General features: G+C 45.2%; 1 pseudogene; it reads right to left on the bottom strand.

Annotated features, from left to right (window-relative positions):
• Positions 1-6,338: 6,338 nt before the first annotated feature.
• Positions 6,339-10,102, bottom strand: LOC116904377 (annotated as a pseudogene).
• Positions 10,103-10,479: the final 377 nt, after the last annotated feature.

Raw genomic sequence — 10,479 nt, 5'->3', positions numbered from 1 at the left:
TATGGGGGAAGGAGAAGTGTGGACAAAGACTTGAAGGAAGGGAGGCTGCTAGCCACACAGGAGTTTACCTCTAGTGATCTCCAAGCAGAGGGAACAGCCATGCCAAGGCCTCCACATGGGTCATTCGAGAAACACCAAGGAAGCCAGAGTGACTGAAACAGAGGCAAGGGCAAAAAGTGCAGAGAGTATTGGGTAGACCGTAGGCTCCTGAGATCAGAGCAGTCTTCGGCTTCTGTAATATTTTTCCTCATCAAAGGCAAATTATACCAAATACTAAGTTCTTGGGTGACCTGTGCTATTTTGATATGCTATAACTAGTACAAAGTTATAATTATAATTTGTATACTAATTACATAATTAGTATAATTATATACTAATATATATAGTATACTAATTATATACTTATATATAGTATAATTTGTATACTAATTATTATTATATTTTGTACACTAATTATAACTGTAGTTATAATTAGTATACAAATTTTATATAAAGCACTAGTTGAGGGGTCAGAGCAGTTGCTCTTCTTAACAGAATAAACCCTTTGAGCAACATTCCTTTCATTCTACTTTCTGCAGCCTTTGCCTTCTTTAACCCCATAGGCAATGTACTCATCCTGACCCATGTCCACGTTTATCAGTTCCACATTAGAAGTTTTTTTCCTGTGTATAATGTCATAAATAAGTGTCTTAGAGCTTTACTGCTGTGAACAGACACCATGACCAAGGCAACTCTTATAAGGACAACATTTAATTGGGGCTGGTTTACAGGTTCAGAGGTTTAGTTTATTATCATCAAGGCAGGAACATGGCAGGGTCCAGGCAGGCATGGTTCAGGGGGAGCTGAGAGTTCTACATCTTCCTCTGAAGGCTGCTAGTGGATGACTGCTTCTAGGCAGCACAGAGAAGGTGGAGTATGGATCAGGTGGGGTCCAAAGACTGCCACTTTACCAAGGAGTGTTAGACATTGCTGTTTTAAAATGTGTTGCCCAGGCTAGCCTTGAACTTATGGTTCTCCTTCTCCTCCTTCTCCTCCTTCTCCTTCTTCAGTCTATCCTATTGGCATGTACCACCATGACTGGTGGTGATGTTTTAAAAAGGTCTATCATTTAAATATTTATGTCCTACAGAGAGAGATGAAGGAATTAAACAAGACAATCTAAAAAGGAGTTTGGAAGTATACAAAATTATTTATTTAAATCTTTATTATTGACAATTATGACAATTGGAAGACCAAAGACCTGTATTCTTGAGACAATAAAATTTAAAAGAGTAATTGCTGATATGCATTACAATATAAGTTCAATGCCTTGTATCATCAGAGACATAACTCTGTGAAGGGGTTGAGACATACTGTTGTCACCATACCTCAGAGGTTGCAAGACTTACCAAGGTTAAGGGTAGTGAGCAGAGGTAGGATTTGAACGAAAGTCTTCTTTAAAAAGCACTTCCCGTGTTGAGTCATGGATACTCATTTAGAATGAAGGGTTGAGACCTTTGGTTCTGAATTAAATCCAAATGCTGTGCTTCATGGCACACATTGTGAGTGTACTCTAGAAAGAAAGAGCAGGGGACAGTCCTAGAGCCAGGATTCATGGTAGACTCCTGGAAGACCTTGTAGGATGGGTTACATGGAAGACTCCTGGAAGACGTTGTAGGATGGGTTACATGGAGAGCAGGCAGGGTAAAGACAGGGAAAAGCCCAACCTCATTTAGCACCAGAAAGGCCACATGGTGAAATGCCCTTGGCAGCCTGCCGGGGTTGCCTTTGTCACTGGCTTCAGGACTTCCTGGCCAGGACCTTATTATTCAAGTGTCACTGTGGCTATGCCACCTTCAAGTCCGTTCTCCTGTCAGCGCAGAGACGAAACAGAGTTCTGGGTGCCAGAGAACAGCAATCTCTTCTTTTCCTCCCAAGTTCCTGCGCCCTTTGGAAACTGGCAGCCTGCTTTCCTGACTCCAGATGGAAATTACTTGTTTGTGCTGATTTTCAGGAGCTGGGTTCAACCAGCATGAGCTTTAAGAAAAAAAAGCAGTCCCTGGGGCTCCTCTGTGATGGGAAAGAACAATGAAGGTGTGGAGGCTAGAATGAGAGTTGTGTTTTCCTCAGAGAAATTAAAAGTCTGTGTCCCGACAATGCAGTTTTGCTTAACAGAGTAGAGAACCTGGGGAGTGTTTCAGGAGCAAATTATTTTGGACCCCAGGGAAGGCTTAAGGGATGCTATCTTTCCTCTAGCAAAGTGCTCTGGAGAGCAGACTCCTCGGTGAACTCTTTGGCAGATTTGATCCGGAGTCAACCAGCACTGAATCCTGGGGTAAGGAAAGATGCTATCCAATAGCCCTGTGCTGAGACTGTTGTCCCTGTCACACAGATGGCCATGCTGCTGACATAGGCAGAATTCAGATAGCTTTCCCAAGTTTACTATCCATCCAGGACCTCACAAACACAAAAGCCACTGTCAGTCTCTGATATTACTACTGCTTTCTCCAAGCAATGACGTCTGCTTCCCAGGGCACAGAAGTTGTCAACTGGACTGGAGACCATGTGTCAACTCCCATAACTCCCTAAGTTTGGTACTTTGAATTACAAACAGCATCCCCACCCCTGTTCATTTGGCAGCTTTGCAAGTAAAGACATGCTATATTAAAGGTAAAACTTGACGTAGTAGTCCCTTATTCTATATAACCTGCATTTTTAGTGATGAGAATACGTTGTTGATTAAATAAACAATGGTAGGGATCCAGACAACACCTACAGAATCAAAGCCATCTAATCTACAAAGTACTCGGTGACTCGGCGACCATTCGAAGACCGTCAGAGTCTTTTGTCTTGAGGTGTCACGATTACCCACCATGTTAAAGGTTGTCATTCTAATGAATTGTTTAGGATGGGATAAAACAACTTTTGCCTTCTGTTCTCATCTGAGAACCACATGTGAACGACTCGGAAGCCCTGCTTTGCTGACCATTAAGGATCCAGATGTATCTGGCGAGGAGAGGTTTAAGTGCAGGGCATAATGCACGGTGACATCATTATACCTTGACAAATAGAAATTATATCGGGCCTTCCTCCTCCCTTTTCATTACCAAGGATGATTTATTTTAGTGGCTTTCGATTCATAAACCTATGGATTGTCTGCAAAGTTAAAACCCTTTTAAATTTGCAACCTGCAGTCGGGGTGGTTAATAGCATTCATGAGCCTTGCTATGTAGTGTTATTGGCACCGCTCTCTCCGTAAAGGTGCATTATAAACAGGAGCTGGAGATTTATAGCAAGGGAATTTGTGAGCCGCATATGCCCGGTCTTGTTTCCCAACCAGCCATAATGCTAAGTTATCGTAAGTGACATGACACGTGACCCTGCTCCATTTCATCTTCATCAAATGTGGAATGATATTGGAAGGTCTTGGAATGAAAACTTACAGAGTCGATAGAATTGTTTGTATCATGAAAATCAAGCACAGCCCCTCCGTCACCTTTGTTCTTAGAGAAAATGCTCTGTGTGTGCCTCCAGGAGTTGATTATTTTTAGTATATATGTGCCCGGCAGTGCCTGGGATTTCCATGAAATTTTCTGTTATTACCCAAGATTCCATCTCCCTCGCCCACCATGCACTGGCACTTAAGAGTTGGGATGTGTAAAGAGAGGAGAATGTGTGTGCTTACACAATCTACTCCCCAGGTTCGATTACAATTACAAAATAAGTCCCTAGAGTCTGGGGCTGAGATCTGAGTCAATTACCAGTGGAGATTAAAAATATGGTCTATTTTGTTTGTTTAGGACCCAAATTGGGAGCTTAAATGATTGAATGAAGAGTGGTATGTGTGTCTCTGTGTGCATGTGTGTGTGTGCATGTGTGCGTATGTGTGTGTATATGTATGTATGTTTGTGTATATGTGTGTATGTGTGCATATACATGTTATGTGTATATGCATATGTGTGTTATGTGTATGTGTGTTTGTGTGTGTATGTGTGTGTATCTGTGTGTGTATAGGAATACCTGCTTATGAGGAGTGTGAGGAGATGAGATGGGGGTAGGAGAGAAGATTGAATTTGGAGAATAAATTAGTGGTTACCTAAATACAAAAGTAGGCTGAAGAGGAAATCAGTCCGTTTGTGTTGAAGAAAGGAGGGCATGAGATTAAGGCAGCTGACAGAAAAGACAAGCTTGGAAGTGAGGGGTCAGTGACACTGAGCGGCATCAGCAGGTCTTGTGGGACGAGCACTGGCAATGAGAGCTAAGATGCTGGAATAGAGGGTGTGGGGCTCAGGGTGGGAGGGTGTGGCTGAAGGAGGCTCGCCAGTGCAGTGAGAAAAGCCAGGTCCTTCCCAGGCATGGAGTTGACAGGCAGGGTGAGCCTGCATCAGTGAGCCTCCTAGCACACGCAGCATGTAGGAAGTCGTATGGTGTCAGATGGATCGTAATTTAAAGCTAGGGTAGAGCCCAGAGCTGAGGGTGTTTGTGGCACGACATCATCAGGGCATCTCATTCTTACCATTTCTGTTTTCAAGTGGCTTGTTAGAGAACCCTCAAGAAAACCAGCTGGCAACCCCAAGCCCCGACCGATTTACTCTGTAGTTGAATTTCTATCTTAAGGTAAAGTGTTTTAATGTTGTAACTAGAGACCCGTTATCAAGCCAGTTATACCAGAACGTCCTCTGGTGAGATGCCTAACCCCCTGTGGCACAGGATTTCCTAAGCCACCTCCCATATTCCCTGTGCCTTATTAATGTGCCCTGTTCTGGGAAGATCACCATCCAGTCAGTGCCGGTGCTGTTTGACTTTTATAGAGTACATCTTATAAGCACTGTATAATCCTACACTACTGCATCCAGTGTAAGATCTTTCCCCATCCTCCTGCCCTTGACCTCGGTACCTCCCAGACCACCATGGTATTGCTCTTTGGAGCATCCTACATGTGTGTTCAGCGTGTGCTCCACCGTAGCATGTAGTGTTTGAATAGATGTTATTTTAGTTTTGTTTGTTTTTCTCCTTGCATCTGACGGTTAAGAAAGTAGACAGTTGTAGAGCAGTACGAGAAGTTGGCAGATTATGTAATAAAAGTTAAGCTCTAGAAGAAATCACTGTGAAGGACCAAGGCCTGGGAGAGCAGCACAAATATCAGGCACTCATAAGGGCAGGGGAAAGGGTTAAAGAAACTGAGACCATGTAGTTTTGAAAGGGGAATAATGACCCGTGATGTCACAGGGCTTAAGGTGGTTTCTGAGACCTGATGTCTAATGAGTAGACTATTATAAGACAAGCCAAAGCCACTAACTTCTCCTAAAGCACCCATCTGATCCAAACTGTGTGGCTTTTTTCATGGAGAAAGATTTTGGATATTTTTCTTTCATTTATTTACTTCTTTTTGGGTTGAGGAGAATGGGACATGGAGAGGACCAGGCAGAGATAGGCAGGTTCTAAGCCGCAGAGCTCCATGAGCAGACCTGAATCACGGGACAGGAAATGCGGGCATGCAGTTGGGGGATTTCGGGGTCCTCAAAGAAAATTCACTTAAAAAAATAGAATATTCTACTCAAAAGTTCTGGAGTTGTGGAACACTCCATCTTGCTCTCTCGGGCAGCTGGGTCTGGAACAATTGTTTGTTTGGGCCTTGCCCTGTGGTGGTGTATTGATGGCGAGATCCTGACGTTTGACTCTGTGCTCCCAGGACAGCATTTGGCCCAGGGAGGTTTCTGGAGAAAGAGTAGTTGAACTAGGTTGAGGACTCAGACTTTTCCAATTGTTTTAGTTATACATATAGTTCTATATGTAACAACTTTGCATACATTGCAGAACTCCAACATAAGAAACATCCAGAAACACTTGAGTCAGGTCCCAAGACAGACGTCAAGAACAGGCTCCATTACAGTGCTTGATGATCCACATGGGCTTCGGAAGGCTGAAAACAGGAGGACCCTGAATGGATGTCACTTAAGAAAACAAAGTCTATACAAATCTTTATTAACACTTAAAAGATTGCATATCCGTTCCAGCAGCTTTCCCAGGCCTTGCAACCCAATAAGGTACACAGGTACTCAGGCACTTGGAGACTATGATGCAGGTGATCACTGGTAACTTTCCCACCTGAGACCCCCTACAAGGACACCTTGGGGCCTAGGCCGGGGAGGGGAGTGGCACAGCTGCAGTGAAATCTTCCCTCCAGATTACTAAATCAGGAAAAGCAGCATGGTTCTTGGGGGCTGGGCAACAGGCGGGGTTTCCCAGATGGAAGGCCAAGGACTAATTGCTCAGAGAGGTACCCTGAGGACAGTGATGATGGTTCAGGCAGCTTCAATGGGGCATCTCCCTAAGATGATTTGCTAATTGTTTCTCTGTTACTGTGGCCAGTTGGAGATTTTGAGGATCCAGGGGTGTTCCAGGACTTCCTCCTTTGGCTCAAGCTATACTTTCACAGTCTTGAAATGAGGTCCCTGGCTCCCTCTGTCATAAACAAGGATTGTGAATATGTGTAGGTCTCCTGCTGTGTGCCTCAAAGGGAGGCATCTGTACTAGGAACTCGTAGCAGAACAGCGAGGCTCCACTGGTCCACCTTCTCATCATGCATCTGGCCTTCTATCATCTCCGGGGGCCGGTAGTCCAGGGTGCCGCCGCGTGGTTCTTCTGGAAGATGGAGGATGAACAGACCATTGGAAGACTGCGATCTTCAACTCTCCGTTTGACCTAAGAAGCAGGTTCTCTGGCCTAATGTCTCGGTGGATGACTCTCTTTGAAGAACAGTAAAACAGAGCGTTTGGCAATTCAGTGATGTAAGTAGCTGTTCTCTGCTCATCAAACTTGGAGAGTTTTCGAAGCTCTCTATAGACTGTTCTGAGGGGCTCATATTCTAGAGTGAGATGAACTCTGATGGTGAAAGACCCCCGGAGTGGGGAGACCCTCACTCAAGTCTCGGGATGACGCGACCCTCCAAGAACTCACGAGAGACCCTCCTTGCTGTAATCACACGAGGTTTATTGATAGGAACCAGTGCACTGGGGTCGAGACTGGTATCCCACGCAGGGGTAGAGGAGTTCAACCCCGAGTAGCTGGGAGAAGGGGTATTTAAAGGAAGAAACCACAACCCAAGGGGGTAGGGATGGCGTCATTGGAAAATGTTGAGAATACCAGTGAAAAATCACAAGGAGAAGCTTGTTTCTCAAGATTGTTTTCAAGATTGTAATCTAACTTTATAGTCAGCTAGTTCCTGGGAGAAGCTTCCTGTTACCTTACTAGGTCAGGATCCCGTAATTAAGGGCCTATCTTATACCCTTTCACCTAGTTCCTGGGAGAGCAGGCTCAAGAAATGTGACCTTTTACCTACTTACTGGCAGAGAGCAGGGTCTGGAATTTGAGGTATTTAGGGCTTCTTAGGGGTGAGATAGCATTTTAGCATTTCTAAACTTCTGACTTCTTGGCTGCATTTTTAATTCTTTCAATGGCACCACAGAAGTACCCATACAGCCTGAGGATGTCCGGGTGCTGCAGGTGGGGCAGGATCTCCACTTCTCTTCATAGCTGGTACTCCACACCTGCCTTCTCCATCTGCATTTTAAACAGCACCTCCAGAGCCAGGATGAACTTGCTTTGCTTCTTCCTTGCCAAACAGACATTTCCAAACTTCCCTTTTCTTAGTGGGTGACCAATGTCAAAATCTTCCAAAGTCCACTGCCTTTTTTTTTCCCGAGTCTTCAGTTTTCTGTATGGATGCCTGTTCCTTTTCAGAATTATTTGCCGAGGCTGCGGGCTGGGGCTGCTCACTCTTCTGGGGGTTACTGAGCAGGGAGACAGGTCGAGGGACGATGGTAGCTGCTTCTGTGCTTGTAGAGGGAGTTGGAAGGACACAAGACCCGCTGGGCCTGGCCACGGCAAGCCAGTCCTCAGTTCTGAGGAGTCTGCTCAGTCACTGAGACTCATTTCAGACGGAAGAGAACTGGGGTCATAACAGACCTGGCAACCGCGTTCTTTCCATCTGTCCATGTCACAAGCATAACCTGCTTTTGACCAAAGCCTCCAAGTGATCCCGGTAGCTCAACTTTCTGATCTCTGAGTTCTGAGAAGATCTTAGAGTTTTGAATCCCTACATTTTTCAGGAACAGAGTCTAAGCCCAAGGCCTTGGCTGTGTGGTGGTAAAGGTGTGGAGGGAGGGAATGCTGTGGGTCAGATGGGAAGAGCTTGCTTCAAGTTTATGAAAAAGCAACAAACGTAGCTTGCAAACATCCAAAAAAAAAAAAAAAAGGTAGCAGTTGGTCTTTATGTGCCACTAATTTTAAAAGAAACTAAACTGATTCCTAGCATATCTGGTGTGATGGGTTTCCTTGCAACTTCCAAAGACACTGAGATCCTAAACCCTTGTACCTGTGAAGGTGGCCCTGCTTAGAAATGGAGTCTTTATAGATGTAAAAGTATAGTTGGAGCCATCAGGATTGGTGTTAATCAAATGCCTGGTTGTCTTTATGAAAATGGAACATTCGGGCACCTAGAGAAACTGAGAGAATGCCATGGGAAGATTGAAATCAGGCAGCCAAAGAAATGCAGTGGATGATCAGCCTATAAAGTGCCAGAATCCAGGAAATACAATGGTCCTTCCCAGCCACCAGACTCAACCAGCTGTGTCCACATCAGGCCCACAACGTGGCCCTCCAGCCTCCAGAATTGTGGGATAGTCCGTTCCACTGTCTAAGGCACCCAGTCAGTATGTGTGGCGCTCTATGGCAGCTCTACTAACCGATGACATGGAGAACTGAACTATGCTTTGCCCTCTTCAGCTGTCTAATGCGTGGTGTAAGCCTCAGAGGTGGGCACTTCTTTTCACCAAGTGTCAGAGGTTTGCGGCACACATCCCACAGGAGCCCTCCCCACCCTGCACCCACACGGAGCCGAGTGTTTCCCAAGAAAGTGACAGATTTTTATCTTCCAAACGATTTTTGACATCTCTTTGTCATCTTCTCATTTAGAGACAGCCACCAGCATGAGCGCTGACACAGGGTATCAGTTTGATGTTCCATCCTTGGGCAACTTTTTGGAGACACGAGGGCATCTGTAAGCAATGAGTGGCTACATGCCATTATTAATTTACTTCATGGAAAATGACTTCAGGGTACCAGATCCTTCTCTTCATCTCCTAATGAATAAGGAACTCAGTTATCCTTTTATCCATTCAGGAGTAAAAACAAGCATTGTGTTAAAACTGGAGTCAGGCAAAGAAGCCGTGGCCATAAGGGAGTGGCTGTGAGCTAGGTTCCTTCTTTATATTCTTATGTACAATTACTGTGTTTTCCCCTGTAGAACTTCCCAGAGACAAAATGTCAGAGCAAAGTTTATTTGCAATTTCTCAGCTACACCCCCTCCCCTTGATCCCATTCTCGTGAGACGCTCTCATTGTGCATCTTCGGGCTGCCAGATGTTTGTTACCTCCTGCTCAAACTCTAATTCATTGCTGTCAGGGTTTGGGCTTCAGCAGCTGGAGCCCTGAAAGCGTTGAGAAATCTCTTTGGTTCATTAGGCAAATCTTCAAGGCCACATACAGCTCTGGCCCAGTCAAAACGTTCATCTCTTTAAGAAGGCGCTTCATCACGCTAACCCTGGCCACATAGAGAGACGAATGCTCGCCCCTTGGCTGTTGATTAAGCTTCCACTGGCTGCCCAGCCCACATGGGTGGCTCAGTGGGCAGACCACAGGCTGCCTTTCCCCATGTGTGGCCCCTCCCTTTGCTCATGGCAGTCGATTGCCTAGCTGGGGAGGGCCCCGGGACCTCCAGAATGAGGCCCTTTACAGACAAGCCTGGATACTCGTATCTTCTTTCTCTAATTATTTCCCTGCTTTGTTGCTAGATCACTCCAGAGCAGAATGACCATGGCCTGAGTTATTCATGCACTGCCTTGGTGTGCCCTGGTTCTGCATGTGACCATGACAGGTGCTCAGTATCAGGGTCTTCCATTCTGTTTTGGTAAACCTGACCATAAGTTAAACCAGAGATCATATGTGATTTTAAACCCGAGGAGACCATTAGTGCTAGCTGATTAGCAGATATCATGCCTTCTGTCTTACCTTACCAGGGGCCCAGCGTGGAGTGGCAACTCTCGGGAACCAGGTGTGCCCATTTCTAATAACACTGTAACATGCCCTAATTAAAAACTTTAATAGACATATCAATTATGACTATTTATGGGGTATGATGTGATTTATTGATACATATATACCGTGTAATGGTTAAGGAAAGATAATGCCTAAGGGTCACCCCCAAATGATGAGATAATAAGCATGCACACATCACTTTTCACTTGTGGGTGGTTGTCCGTCCGTGCACAAATGTTTCCTGGAAGGTGAACAGTTTGAATCCAAGCTCTGCCGATAACGTCTTGCTGTGTGGTCAGTTCTTCTGCACCTCCCCTTTTCATTCTCTTTCTCTCTAAGGTAAGAATGGCAGGACAGCTGTGAGGACTACACATTCAGTGAGAGACCAGCCCAGGTTGCCAGC

This window comes from Rattus rattus, chromosome 6 (genome assembly GCF_011064425.1).
Source record: "Rattus rattus isolate New Zealand chromosome 6, Rrattus_CSIRO_v1, whole genome shotgun sequence".
In the NCBI taxonomy this organism is placed as follows: domain Eukaryota; kingdom Metazoa; phylum Chordata; class Mammalia; order Rodentia; family Muridae; genus Rattus; species Rattus rattus.
This window is presented reverse-complemented; position numbering and strand designations above follow the sequence as displayed.